This window comes from Mastomys coucha, unplaced genomic scaffold (genome assembly GCF_008632895.1).
Source record: "Mastomys coucha isolate ucsf_1 unplaced genomic scaffold, UCSF_Mcou_1 pScaffold2, whole genome shotgun sequence".
NCBI lineage: Eukaryota > Metazoa > Chordata > Mammalia > Rodentia > Muridae > Mastomys > Mastomys coucha.
The window spans coordinates 10496378-10509409 of NW_022196902.1; the positions used below are offsets into that span (position 1 = coordinate 10496378).

At 43.3% G+C, this 13032-nt stretch overlaps 1 protein-coding gene and 1 pseudogene across 4 annotated transcripts in view; one reads left to right on the forward strand and one right to left on the reverse strand.

Annotated features, from left to right (window-relative positions):
• Positions 1-13032, forward strand: part of Nhsl1 (NHS like 1) — a 232848-nt gene that overhangs the window by 17100 nt on the left and 202716 nt on the right. The gene's annotated exons all lie outside the window — the stretch shown is intronic.
• On the reverse strand, positions 406-1453 carry LOC116097801 (annotated as a pseudogene).

Below are 13032 nucleotides of genomic sequence, written 5' to 3' on the forward strand. Positions count from 1 at the left end.
CCCCCCGTCCTCTCCTGTCGCCTGTAACCCAGGCTAATCTCAAACTTGCTCTATAGCCATGACAAACTTGAACTTCTGATCCTCCTAACTCTACCTCTGGAGTGCTGGATTGCAGGTATAGTCCATACCCATACCCAGTGCAGGGGATCAAACCCAGGTCCTCTTGAATGCTTAGGTGAGCTCTCTACTAACTGAGCTGTATTCTTTTTAAAAGATCCATTTATCATAAAATATACTTACAAAAGCAAAACAAACAAAAAATAGGGTGGAAATGTAATAGAGAACAAAGGAAACATGCCAGCCATCTGTGTGCAAAGCCAGTGAGTATGAAACTTATCAAGCATCTGCTTCTACTTGCAGTACTGTAAAGTCAAATAATTTATTACCCAGCTAGGGTTGAACTTTCTAAAACTTCTGTTTCAGTGCATTAGATATTAAAGACACGGGATCCCATTCTGAACCCTGTCTTTTCCTCTTCTGAATGGGTCTACCGCCTGGTGACCTTTCAACAGGCCGAAGTTTGACCTTATTCATGTCCTTTAGAACATCCAACATATTTGGGACATCACCAACTCTCTGGCTTTTTGAATGATGGCTGTCATTGCTCTTCTTAACTCCTGGGAGCTGTCTTTCCACTTTAGTAGCCAGACTGTCTATGTCATGTGTATTAGCAGATCCAGGTTGCATGGGAAGAGAACTTGGAGGCTTCAGAGAAAACTGAGGAGGAAGAGGTGGCGGGGGAGGACGAGGAAGAGGAGGAGGAGGAGAAGAAAGCACCACAACTGGAACGTGGTCCGGTTCCGCACTCAGCCCAGTGGTCATTGATGATGGTGGCACTTGCTCCATGCTAGGTCAGTCACTCAAGTTGATGAAGCCAGTCTCTCTGCTCTCTCTCAGGTCCTACATTGCCATAACTGCAGCGATCTGAGACCGGAGAAAAGTCAGCTCATCTTCAAGGGCAGCTGGCTTTTTAATTACAGCTGCACTTACAGGCAGATCAGCTGTCTGTTTTGTTCTGTCTTAGAGCAGGTGATGAGTGAACCTAAATTAATTTTGAAGGATGAAAAGGGGAGAAATTTTCCCTTCCTCCTCCTTTTTCCATATACTATGTCTAAATCTGAGACAGCTGGCTTCTTCCTCTTTTGCCACACACAAAACATCAGCAAAGGATGGAACCTTAAGTTCATAATCATCAGACTCCTTAGAGTTCGTGTGTGGGATCAACTCAAAACGAGGTCTTCGGCAAGGCTCCAGAGAAGCATTCTCCCAATGATGCGAACAATACTCCGAGCTGACCCACAGTCTTTATTTTGACATACGGGCAAATCCTATATTAAAGCTGGTTTAAGGGAACACCAAAATATGCCAGCGTGTTTCTTAATAGATTTAGAATAAAAGACATTGGTGAAGCAAGTTCAAGAAAACATTGTTCATCGATACCGTCCTGCTGCATTGCAGGCCACCAAGCTGCTGGGTAAACTCTGAACCTGATGCTGGGCGGCTGGCAGAGCCTGAGCTATATTCTTAAGTCTCTGCTTCTTTTAGTGGTAAAAAAGACTTTTAACTGCAAGTTGCTTAGTGGTGGCGCCAATTAAGAGACTTGTGACTGGTAACCATTCCCTGAAGTAGCTGTTCCCAACGGTGGCCCTCGAACCAGTGGTATCAGTATCCGCTGGTGGTGACCCCACCTACCCTTGATTCACTAGATCTGAATCTGTGGTCTGGACCCTGCAGGCTTACTTTCTGCTGTGAGAGCATCATCCTGATGTTTGTAAACCACTGCCTGTGGATGTAGATAGACTACGGCCGGCCCATGGCCAGAGGGTTGAATAAGCTTCAAGATCTTAACATCCAGACAGACTATGTGGGAGCTACCAGTCCTTAATTCCTAGCTGTTTTTTTAATGGAGCTGCTCCTTGGTGAGCAGGATATGGGCCTGAGAAGGAACAGCGGGAGTCTTGCTGGACAGACAGTAAGAGGTGCAGCTAGTGTGCCCACCCATCTATTTGGGCATTAGTAACCTGGCCCCTGGGCTCTTTAGTCTGGGATCTAGGATCATTTCTCTTTTCCCAGGGACTTCAAACAGTGTCTAGGGAGTTAGGGAGGTGATTCAGCATAGCCACAAGGCAGGGATGAACTTTTGGACCGCAGTCCCAGGAGGGGGAGGCTCACTCTTTTTGAATACTGATTATATAAGGCTTCATTTTGGGATGTTAGGTAGAGATAGTACATTCTAGTGTAACTAGGAAAAAGGTGAGTGGAATTTTTACATATGGATGAGCTGGATATGAATAACAGGAGACAGTTCTATAAGTGTGAATTAATGTGGTACTTTATTGCTTATAGTTTTACTTTAACCCATTATAAATCAACTTTTTAATTTATTCTTGTTTATATTATCTACCTGTATGTTTTCTCTTAGCATGGCATAAGTCACTACAATTTGGTTATATTAGGGAGAAATCAAAATGGTTTGGCAAAGCCCATGGAGAACAGTGGCTAAGAAATGAGATTTATCGGGGCTGGCGAGATGGCTCAGTGGTTAAGAGTACTGACTGCTCTTCCAGAGGTCCTGAGTTCAAATCCCAGCAACCACATGGTGGCTTACAACCATTTGTAATGAGATCTGACGCCCTCTTCTGGTGTGTCTGAAGACAGCTACAGTGTAGTTACATATAACAATAAATAAATCTTAAAAAAAAAAAAGAAATGAGATTTATCCAATATATACAAAGAACTCAAGAAGTTAGACTCCAGAGACTCAAATAACCCTATTAAAAATGAGGTACAGAGCTAAACAAAGAATTCTCAACTGAGGAATATCAAATGGCCGAGAAGCACCTAAAGAAATATTCAACGTCCTTAGTCATCAGGGAAATGCAAATCAAAACAACCCTTAGATTCCACCTTATACCAGTCAGAATGGCTAAGATCAAAAACTCAGGTGACAACAGATGCTGGCAAGGACGCGGAGAAAAAGGAACATTCCTCTATTGTTGGTAGGATTGCAAGCTGATACAACCACTCTGGAAATCAGTCTGTCAGTTCCTCAGAAAGTTGGACATGGTACTACTGGAGGACCCAGCTATACCACTCTTGGGCATATACCCAGAAGATGCTCCAACATGTAATAAGGACACATGCTCCATTATGTTCATAGGAGCCTTATTTATAATAGCCAGAAGCTGGAAACAACCCAGATGTCCCTCAACAGAGGAATAGATACAGAAAATGTGGTACATTTACACAATGGAGTACCACTCAGCTATTAAAAATGATGAATTCAGCTGGGCGGTGGTGGCACACGCCTTTAATCCCAGCACTTGGGAGGCAGAGGCAGGTGGACTTCTGAGTTTGAGGCCAGCCTGGTCTACAGTGTGAGTTCCAGGACAGCCAGGGCTATACACAGAAACCCTGTCTCAAAAAAAAAAAAACAAAAACCAAAAAACAAACAAAAACGATGAATTCATGAAATTCTTAGGCAAGTGGATGGAACTAGAAAATATCATTCTGAGGTCACCCAATCACAAAAGAACACACACAGTATGCACTCACTGATAAGTGGATGTTAGCTCAAAAGCTTGGAATCCGCAAGATACAATTCACAGACCACGTGAAGCTCAAGAAGAAGGAAGACGAAGTGTGGGTGCTTCGGTCCTTCTTAGAAAGGGGAACAAAATACGGAAACAAATATGGAGACAAAGTGTAGAGCAGAGATTGAAGGAAAGGCCATCCAGAGACTGCCCTACCTGGGGATCCATCCCATATATAGTCACTTAAGGCAGATACTGTTGTGGATGCCAGGAAATGCTTGTTTAAAGGAGGCTGATATAGCTGTCTCCTGAGAAGCTCTGCCAGAACCTGACAAATACAGAGGCAGACGGTCACAGCCAACCATTGGACTGAGCACAGGGTCCCGAATGGAGGAGTTAGAGAAAGGAGTGGAGCTGAAGGGGTTTGCAACCCTATAGGAAGAACAACAATATCAATCAACCAGATCCCCTTAGAGCTCCCAGGGACTAAGCCACCAACCAAGGAGTACACATGGCTCCAGCTGCATATGTAGCATCAATGGGAGGAGAGGTCCTTGATCCTATGAAGGCTAGATAGATGACCTAGTGTAGGGAATCGAGGGCAGGGAGGTGGGAGTGGGTGGATGGGTGGAGGAATACCCTCATAGAAGCAGGGAGAGCAGGGATAGGATAGGGTGTTTCTGGCGGGCGGAGGAGGGGGTTGGCAGGGAAATCGGGAAAGGGGATAACATTTGAAATGTAAATAAAGAAAATATCCAAATTTTAAAAAATGAGAGTTATTAGCTGGTGATCCTGAGTAAGTGACTCAGCCTCTGTGTGCCGTTTTCTCTCCTCTGTAATAGTCAGTGCACCCATACTGTAGACCACTTTTTTTGAGTAAAATATATACCTATGGGGTGCCTGGTCTAAGCAATAAGAATGTCAATGAATAATAAATATCACCTGTTACTTTGTTCTGGTCCTTATTATTTGTTCCAGTAGTTTTCTTTTTCTTCCCTTTCCCAGTGGGTTTAAATATCTAAATTTAGCTGGACATGGTGATGCATGCCTTTAAACCCAACACTGGGGAGGCAGAAGCAGATGTCTCTCTGTGAGTTCAAGGTCAGTGTCAGAGTGAGTTCTAGGAAAGCCAGAAGTAGTACAGAGACCTTGTTCCAACAAAAAAACCAACCAACCAAGCAAGCAAGTCTAACTTGAGAGCTGAGAAGTTGGAATGAAAGACCGGACTTAGCTGCTTGATTGTATTTTAATGATACAGGATTTATGTTCTGGCTAGTTGAATTTTCTAGCGATCTGGTGGATAAGATTGATGTCATTTTTGGGTTTGAGGACTTTATTTTTAAGAGAACATGACAGTTTAAGTATGAGGATATAGGATCTTGGCTTAAGATAGTGTGTTCTTCACATGGTACTTTGATAACATTTCTGATAGGGGTTTAGTTTTATGTTAGCCTTTTTCCTCTTCTCAGGCTGATATGAGCTAAAACCAAGTTGATGAGAAGGTTTTATTTGTAGAGTTCCAGCGTGTTGAGTTTATTGCATGCAGAAAATGTCTAACTTAGAAACCTGTTAAGTGGCAACATTAAATTGTAAGCTGCTGTGGGCTTCTGTTTCCGAGTGTAAACCGCGAGATATTAGTTTGCCTTCATTATGACAGACTCCCCGAGAAAGTAAAAACAACAACAACAACAAAAACAAAAACAAAAAAAACAAAAAAAACAAAACCAAGGGAGGTTTATTTTGGCCTTAAATTCTAGTGGTCTCAGCCCACCATCACACAGCCCCACCTCTTGGGTCCTGTGATGACCCCAAGAGCGATGAGCAGAGAGCACATGATGGTGTAAAGCTGCTTACCTCACAGTGGCTGGGAAGAGATGAGAGACGGGAAGCGTCTGGGACAAAATATGCTCTTCACAAGCTGCCTCGCCGTGGCTGTGGGGATCACTCAGTCAGTGAAGTGTTTGCTCTGTGGGCGTGAAGGCCTGAGATTGGATCCTGGCACCCATGTAAGAGCTGGATGAGGTGACCCATCTGTAATTGCAGCACTGAGGAGGCAAGGACTCAGAGAGGTCCCTGGAACTCTCTGGCCAACTGGCCAAATCAGTGAGGGCCAGGTTCAGTGGGAGACCCTGTCTCTAAAAAGTAAGGCTGAGAGTAGATCTCTGGTTTCCACTTGTATGTACCCACACGTACACGCACTCATACACACAACCACACACTCGTGTTCACCTGTTGATTTCACCACCTTTCAGAAAGCTGGACTGAGCCTTCCACACAGATCTCTTTGCAGAGACATTCAATGGCTGGGTGGTGGCGCATATCTTTAATCCTAGACTCAGGCAAGTCTCTGAGTTTGAGGCCAGTCTGGTCTACAGAGTGAGGTCCAGGACAGCCAGGGCTACACAGAGAAACTGTGCCCCTCCCTCCACCCCCAAAGATGCAAACTGTGAAACCATGTCTAAAACATGCCCAGACCCAGGGCAGCCCTGGCCTCACGTTCTTCACCCAAGCCCATTTAACCTTGAATAGTAGCCAAATCATCATGTATGAATTTTCACCAGGGAGGCTTAGCAGCTAAGAGCGCTGGCTGTTCCTCCAGAGGACCCTGGACAGATTCTTAGCGCCCACATTACAGCTCACAACCACCTGTGATTCTAGTTCCAGGGCATCATATGCCCTGTTCTGATCTCTGTAGGCACTTCACAAACAGGATACGCAGACATACATTCAGGCAAAACACCTATATATATGTAAAATAAAATTATTAACATGAGGTTTTTCGTGGGGAAAACGATAGGCAGTAATCAAAGATGGCATCCTCCACCCCCAAATTGTGTGATCTATAAGATGGCTCATTTGCATCAGGCTTCCAGGTTCAATTTTAGAGGGTGCTAGGGATGTATTTAGGTGTATGTGTGTGGAGGAGAGCATGTCTTTATGATATAATAACATATGTGTTGGTATCAGTGTTTGGAAGCAGGGATGGGATCATAGCCAAGGTGCCCGAGTGTGTAAGATTGAGAATGTAAGCCTGTGCTCAGCTGAATCCAATAGTATGTAAGAGTGCCAGGGCAGGGGTGGAAGGTGAGTCAGCCACCAGCAACTACAGCTTCAGTGTGGGGTAAGCTAACAGCTACTGCAGTGACTCAGTGGTTTTCTAGGGCTGGGAGGTAATCAGTGGGTAAAGGTGTCTAACCAACAGGCCCACCGACATTGAGGGAGAAAACACACTCCTGAGACTTGTCCTCTGACCCCACACATGCACACCATGGCATTCATAGGCCAGCCCATAGTCAGTCACACTGTGCGTGGACATGCTGTGTGTGCATGTTCAAACATATGTAAATAAATGCAATATAGTTTTAAATAAAAATGTTTTTCTTGGGAACTTTAAACAGATGAGGGACTACTATTACCATAGCTCACTTAAACCAGTCATAGGGCATCCCTATGACCTTTGCCTATGAGAGGCTGAGACAGGAGAATGTCAGTTTTGAGAAAAGTAATGAAGATTCCACCCTAGAAAGGAAAAAGGCCTATTTAGAATTTTTTTGTTGTTGTTGAAAATGGTTATTTTTTGTGTTTTTATAGTTTATCTGGAAGATCATACCTGATGGCTTATGGTTTAATATCTATAAATCCTTTCATCTTTCATAAATTCTTTCATCTTTCAGTCCTTTCATAAAATACAAGAAAATATTCATTCATTTTATATGAACATGCATTTACACTGGACTTTTGTGCGAAGAGTGTGGGGTGCAAAGCATTAAAGAACCCTTTGGTTCCCACTGTGCTTTCTTTGTAAAAGGAGCTGAGCTGTTTGTAGAATCCAAGGAGCTTTGGTAAAGTACATGTTTTTAAATCATGTTGAGCTTGTTAAAAGGGATCCCTGTCAAGTCTCATGTAGCTTTGCATGTCAAACATGACTTGGAAATGTTTCCCCCAGTGACTGCCTTAACAATTTATGTCCGTGAGGGGTTCACTGGGAACGAATTAAATTCTGGGAGGTCACAGTTTACTTTCAACTTGGCTTTCCAAAGTGAAAATGAACTTCTGGTTTTTAACTTGAAGTTGTTGAAGTTGGAAAAAAGTTCTAACAAAGAAGTTTCGGAACTGTGCAGCCAACAGTATTAAACGGAGCCGGGCTTCCGCGTCTCTTTGAACTGTGTGGTAGTTGTACTGAGCAGAACGGGCCTTCCCTTTCTCTGCAGCCAGAAATGCAGCTTGACAGTTCTTGCACTTTTTCTTTTCCTTTTTCTTCTTTTTCTTTTTCTTGTAGCCGTAAACATGGAGAGAGAAAGGGAAGAGACGGTAAAACATGCTGAGTCTGGGAAACTGCTCCAGTCACGTAAATCTTAGCTACATAAATGTCTTTTTATGTTAATAGGAACAAAATAAGGAGAATTTTTGTTTTGTAGTTAAATATCTCCCCCTCCCCCTCACACACACACTCAGGACATTACTTTGTAAATGTTTTAGACTTACTCATTGAAAACATAAGTTGCTAAGAATTAACTTTTAAGATAATTTTTGCCGTGCTGTTCAGGCCGGCCAGTTGGATTGTAGGTGTGGAATATTAATGAGTCACTTCTTGCTAATTGAGCTGGTAGAGGATAAAGATAGGAATAATCTAGACATATTTTTACTTATGTTGTCCTTACAAAGAAATATACTGGGCTGGTGAGATGGCTCAGTGGGTAAGAGCACTGACTGCTCTTCCGAAGGTCCTGAGTTCAAATCCCAGCAACCACATGGTGGCTCACAATCCCCGTAATGAGATCGGATGCCCTCTTCTGGTGCGTCTGAAGACAAGTACAGTGAATTAAGCCAGAGTGAGTGGGGCGGAGCAAGCAGGGCAGTCCTGAATTCAATTCCTAGCAGCCTCATGAAGGCTCATGGCCATCTATACAGCTACAGTGTATTCATACACATAAAATAAATAAATAAATCTTTAAAAAAAAGAAATATACTTCACTTTGGAGCTTTACTATTTATTTTTATTTTTATTTTTTTGAGATAGAGTCTCACTAGGAAGTCTAAAACATCATGGAAGTCACTCTGTAGCTCAGGCTGGCCTTGAACTTGTTGCAGTCCTTCTTGCCTCAGCCTCCTAGGTGATAGGATTACAGGTGTAAACCAACACCCTTGGTTGTATTCTGATTGCACTGGGATTGAACTCAACCTGTGCATGGGAGGTGAGGACTGAGCTACGCCTCAGCTCTGACGTCCATTTGAGCCATTGCGTATATATGTGCTTCAGAAAGACTTGGACTGTACTGAATTTCCTATCAATTGGTATCAATACCTTAGCTCAGGTATTTCTATTGTACTTTTAGCAAGTCCTAGAACTTTGCCCTGGCACCTGACTCCGCCCCCTCCCACCCCCCCACCCCCCCCCCGGAAGTTTTAAGCTACAATGTCTGGGTCCTTTGTTTTGGGCCTGAGGTAAGGGTGACTTTGTGGTATAAGAACTTTGTTCATCCCTTGGCATCTGGTAAGGAGAAGGGAGAGAGAAGGGGAGGAAAAAGGAAGGATAAGAGAGAAGCATAGGTAGAGGTGAGGGCCAGAGGGCAGGGGGGAGGGTGGAGGCGGGGAAGGGGGAGAGAGACGCAGACTTCAGAGGCCCTCCCCCCAAATCCCACTTCTTCCAAGTCAGGCCCTGCCTCTCATACTTTTGACCACCTCTCAGTGGCCCATTCAAGTATGAGTTCATCAATGGATTAATCCATTGATGGGGGACCTAAAACCCAACTGGTATCATTGTTTTCAGAGCAGGCTTTTGAGGGCTATTTCCTATCTAAGCCACAGCAGTGCATCCCTGCCGCTGGAGAAAGGTTAGTTGAAATTGTTCTCTTGTCTCCCCCTCCTTTAAGTAGTGACTTTGCTAGGCTAGCCCTGCCAACCCCCTTCCCCCCCTTTTGGAGATGTCCTTCTGCCAAGCTCTTTAATCACCTTCTCAGCATTGCTGTTGAGAGGCTCAGTCCTTGGTGTCTGATCCTTTGAGTAGCTCTCTCTTCTCCTCTAAAAGCTTTTGTGGTCAGCCCTGTGATCCCAGTGTTTTGAAAAATTTCACACTCTTCACTCATTGGAATGCATGTACATTTTAATTAATATTGTTGGCTGCTTGATGAGTTGAGTCTTTCTTTTTAATTCTGAAAAAAGTTGAATTAGTTTTTATCCCTACGTATTTCCCCTATGTCAGCTTGAGGGTGGGGAGATGGGGGGAGGTGCTGTTTGAGAGGGATGCTGGCCCTCGGATGGGCAATTTGCTGAGGAGGCCTCTTGTTAGTGATGCAGCTGTCCTAGGCTGCAGTGATCCCTCAGAAATGTCTCTGCTAACCTCTTTGCTATCTAGGGAGACCTAGCTCTCAGCTCCCTAGGAACTCTGAGGAACACTACTGTTCATTTGGTCCCTGTATTTCCATATGTCTCATCTCTGTCCTCTCACTCTAGAAAGCCTGTTTTAACATTTTTAGAGGTTCAACGACCAAGCTTCTGCCAGGATGGGAATTTAGGGTTCAAGCTGCTTCAGCAACTTTGTTGTTCTGTGAGATAGTGTTTCCTAGAGGCCAAGCTAGCCTCATACTTGCTCAGTGCTGATGCTGGCTCTGAATTCCTCTCATCTCGCCCCAAGTGTTTCTTTAGATGGCAGCCATGTCCTTGCTGCAGTGAATTTTAACCAAGACTTACTCTGGCTCTTTCCTCCCCCACCAGTCTGTTCCCTTCTACCTTCTAATGTTCTCACCAGCACCGACCGCCTGACCGCTGTGAACCAGCAGTGTACAATGGGTTCACAGTGCCCCTAAGCTCGCTTAGATTGGCTTTATCGAGGGAATATTCAATTCAATTTACTGCTCAACCTTTGGTTTTCCAGCTTCCAAAAGCATTCTTACCTTCTATTCTCTTCCTGTCCATCTTTTGAGACAGCTTGTGCTGGTGGGGATGGAGAGATCGAGACTTGATGCGTGCACTCAGTTTAGCCCCTTGCTAGAACTCTGTGGTACTCTTTACTCATGCCTTCTCATTTCCTTAAACACCACAGGTGTCTGCCATGCTTTACTTAGCTGTCTGTTCCCTCAGGGTTGCGGCCATTCTGTTCGCCATCTTAAGGGCTACCTTTGAGACATCTAAAACATGAATGTTTCCTTCTTTTCTAGGATGTGTGCCCCATTTTTTTCTTTTCCTTAAAAAATATTTAGTCTCAGCTAAGCATTGTGATAACATGCTTGTAATTCCTCACCTCTGGAGGCAGGAGGATGACCAGGAGTTCAAGGTTAGCCTGGGCTACGTGATGAATTGTAGGACAGCAGGTTACTAGGCAGGGTTTTACCTCAAACGTCCTCACCCATTTTTTTCCTTTAATTTAAGTTGACAGATGGTAATGATATATAATCTGGAGTACAATGTGATATTTTGATATATGTGGATATTGTGGAAGCATCAAATCAGATTATCAAATTCATTCATTCATTCATTCATACATTCATTAAGTTCTTCCTTGCTTTTTCATTATTTACCCAACCCCTTTAGAATTTTATCCCAAAGATAATAATGAACAGTCAATACTTAATAGGTGTAAGCTTTTCTCAGTTTGGACTAAGCTTTTTGACATCCCATTTTAAAAAAATATTTATTTTATGTATATGAGTGCATTGTAGCTGTAAAGATGGTTGTGAGCCACCTTGTGGTTTCTGGGATTTGAACTCAGGACCTTTGGAAGAGCAGTCAGTGCTCTTACCCACTGAGCCATCTCTCTAGCCCTCTTGACATCCCATTTTTAGGCATCATATTTACTCTTTATAAAAGCTTCTGCTTCTGCAGAGCTCATTGTTTATCATGGTGGTGACAGGGTTAGGGTCTGAACCTTTGTTTACCTTTGTTCATGGAATGCCTAGACAAAAACAAAATTTAAAATTATTTATTTATTTATTTATTTATTTATTTATTTATTTGTGTCATACTGGAGATTCAGCCTAATACCTCTTGAATTCTAGGCAAATGCTCTATACCACTAAGCTCTACCTAACACCCTTTAAAAAGGTTTTATGTTGTTGGGACTGGAGAGATGGCTCAGTAGTTAAGAGCACTGTCTGTTTTTTTCAGTCAGAAAATCTATGATTTGCCTCATGCCCCGTAGGGATGTGATTTTTACCAGCTGCAGATACATTTCTGCAAGTGTCTGATGTTTGGAAATCTGGTGACTTTTGGGAAGTATAAAAGTGCTAGAGCCAGAGAGGGTGGTGGCTGCTGCTGCTGTGACTGGTGGCTGCTTGCTGCTTGCTCACTGGAGATGTCCTGACAACCAAGATCAACAATGCCTCAAGGAACTAGATGCCCTTAAATCAGCAAGAAGTAGTCTAAGGAGATTGAAGTCCCCCCTTTCACTCTAACCTTCTTCCTCTCCTACCTAGTATTGGGGGGTTGGAAGGGATAAGGGTAGAGAAGGGAATCTATAAAGTAGCCAAGAGGCTGTAAGACTTACACGGTTGGAAGCTCATTATCTGTGAGGTCTGTAGATACAATGTTTCCAGTCTGATACCTGGGCACAGGCAAATAGATTCATAGCCTTCCTTTTCTGACAGTCTCTGGACCTTGTCTCTCACCAGTATTGTTCCCTTCTGCTACAGCATTCAGACCGTGATGGTCAAGTGAGATAAATGCTGTGAAAATTGTCTGTGCTGAAAGGTTGTTTGTTTTTGTTTGTTTGTTTTTTGTTTTGTTTTTCGGGACAGGGTTTCTCTGTATAGCCCTGGCTGCTCTGGAACTCACTTCTGGCTGGCCTTGAACTCAGAAATCTGCCTGCCTCTGCCTCCCAAGTGCTAGGATTAAAGGTGTGTGCCACCACTGCCCCGCTGAAAGGTTGTTTTTTGTTTGTTTGTTTTGTTTGTTTGTTTGTTTGTTTGTTTTTGAGACAGGTCTCATGTAGCACAGGCTTGCCTCAACCTTGAACAGGCAATTAAAGGGTCTGGAATCCTTTCTTCCAGCAGTTTGCTATACTTTGACTACTGGGAATTTAGTGGGTGAATAAAATTAAAGAAGGGAGCTGAGAACACTGGTTGAACACGCACTGACATTTTATCCTCTTCTTTTTCTCTTTAGAATAATGTCTCAAGTGCATGAGTTTCCTTCCATTCAGCCCTTCCTAAGAGGAATTATGTTGTTGAGTGATGGTCATGCCAGACTTAGTTTTTAAAATTACAACAGAATAGAAATTTTGCTTGTTTAGTAGCATCTTAGATTAATGAGATAATTTGAAAACCCAGAGTTTTGGTGTAGACTAGAAAGCAGTTCTTAGTAACATAACTTTGTTGTTTCATGCTTTAAATAGTGTCAAAGTTGCTCATTAAATTTCCCCTTGGGCTGAATATGTTGCTCATTTGGTAGAGTGCTTGCCTGAAATAGAATAAGCCTTGCTTCAATCTCCAACACTGTATAAAGCAGGCTTGGACACACACACCGATAATTTCTGTATTATATAGGTGGGAGCGGGGGGGGGGGG